Source organism: Amphimedon queenslandica, unplaced genomic scaffold (assembly GCF_000090795.2).
Source record: "Amphimedon queenslandica unplaced genomic scaffold, v1.1 AMPQUscaffold_7157_Cont20889, whole genome shotgun sequence".
Taxonomy (NCBI): Eukaryota; Metazoa; Porifera; class Demospongiae; order Haplosclerida; family Niphatidae; genus Amphimedon; species Amphimedon queenslandica.
This window is the reverse complement of record NW_003552556.1, coordinates 1-2,027: the sequence shown is the minus strand read 5'-3', so window position 1 is coordinate 2,027 and position 2,027 is coordinate 1. Positions and strand designations below refer to the sequence as shown.

General features: G+C 31.2%; 1 long non-coding RNA gene across 1 annotated transcript; it reads right to left on the bottom strand.

The window, feature by feature from the left end:
- Positions 1-342: 342 nt before the first annotated feature.
- On the bottom strand, positions 343-1,450 carry LOC109591814 (uncharacterized). Its single transcript, XR_002190014.1, has 3 exons — positions 1,322-1,450; positions 867-1,011; positions 343-567 (listed from the first exon to the last, which is right to left on the bottom strand). It is a non-coding gene; the product is annotated as an uncharacterized LOC109591814 (long non-coding RNA).
- Between the last annotated feature and the right edge of the window lie 577 nt (positions 1,451-2,027).

Sequence of the window (2,027 nt, the reverse complement as noted above, 5' to 3'; positions counted from 1 at the left end):
CTGCAACTGACACTGACAAGGACATTTGACTATATTTTATGCCTTATTTTAATGTAGTTTTATTTTTAATAATAATTAAATAAAATCCATTAAGTATTGTATTTTAATTACATTCTTAGTGGTGAACTTTTAAGATAAACAAATACTTAACAAACACTTATTCATAATTGACAGCTACTTAAAAGATGACCAATGAAGGTTGAATTTATAATGAGTGAAAAAGTCAGCGTGGCCCTACTATAGATTAGTGTGTGTTACATTAGTGAGTGTATTACCTAACCATTACTGATTGTGTGTATGTACTCATGATTGCTGTACTACAATGGATTCTGTTATGATAGTGGAAAGGTTTTATCAAAACAATAGATGGTTAGGAATCTCATTAGCTGCTAATACATGAAATAGAATTATTTATTGGCCAGCAAGCATGAGCGTACCTCACATAAGTGAAACATGTGTTTGGTACATGTACATGTACATGTATGTGTTAATACCTTGTATTCTTCTCTTCTGATATTCATTAATGTCCAGTACTGACTGTACTACCAAATCACATAGTACTAGATACTAATAATAATAATAATAATAATAATAATAATAATAATAATAATAATAATAATAATAATAATAATGATAATAATATAATGCTAAGAGTAGGTGTGGCTAAAAGTTGCCCCACCCACAAACACACTTTCAAAATTCAAATCTTGGTATAATTCACACTTTTAATGCTATACAGTAAATTAATTTTAGTAGGCGTGTACAATCGTACATAAAGCCACACCCCTCACTCATTCTTTATTGTAATATTATTATTATTACATATTCAATACACATTGTATCTACTAATGTATACGTGTACTCACTGATTTCAATAAATCTTGTATCACTGATTCTTGAACCATTATCTCTCTCTCCTCCAAACTCAATTATCCAGTGAGTGGTCTGTGTCTCATTCCAAACTGAGAGAGAATGATAATGTCTATCAGTGACACTGTCTGGTATATTAGTCTATATAATTAAAAATATTGATAAAATAATAAATCTGGTTAATAAAAATGATTTCTCTCTCTTCCTCCTTTCTCCTCCATTGTCAATCACACTCACAAAAATGACAACAAAGACAAGCTTCATGAGCTCTTTCTTAAAAACTACTCATAGCATAATCTTTCATTTCTTTATCATATGCACATGTCTATACTGACCAGTTGTACTGTATTAAATTGATTATCATTGAGGAGTGACGTACATGTACAGACAGACAGATACTAGTACTAGTAGGACTCACTCATGCTCACCACAATTATATTATAATACTTACCAGTTCTTTCCATTCCATTTTGTTTATATTTAACAACCAACAGTCTTTGGTACTCCCACTCACCACTAGTAGGTGTGGTCCTGAGCTACAGTTGATCAATACACTGGAATGAGCACTTCTCTCCTTAGGCCATTGTACTGATCCTCCAGGATTAGGAAACTTTGTACATTTCTAAAATTATTAAAAAATATTTAATTATCATAAAACACACACAATACATTAACTAATACTTTAGGATAAATACCGTAGGACTATATACATGTATTCGCATGCAGTAATAATTAAAAACCATGGAAACTGAAATGCTATTTTAATTGAAAACGGTGCAACATTGAAACAGTTATTTTTAAGAGATCAAAAATTAAGACCTTTTCACCGAAAACACGAAATTCTGTACCCTCAAAATTTGCAACCTGTATGGTATCCATTTAAGAGCATACATGTAACTCTAGCCCACTACTAAGGCCCTCCCTCATTGTTTACACAAGTACATGTAGCTATTATTAGTGGCTGGTTAAATTAGGGTTTTTAAGTACACCTGCAAGTTACAAGTAATACACACCCTAAGCCTAAGGTAATTCATATAATTATACTAATAATACACTCACCACTGATGTATCAGTAAATTCAAATACATATACATCATTACTCTTTCTATGACCATCATAACCACCAAACAATATAGCAGTGGTATTAGTTATTGATG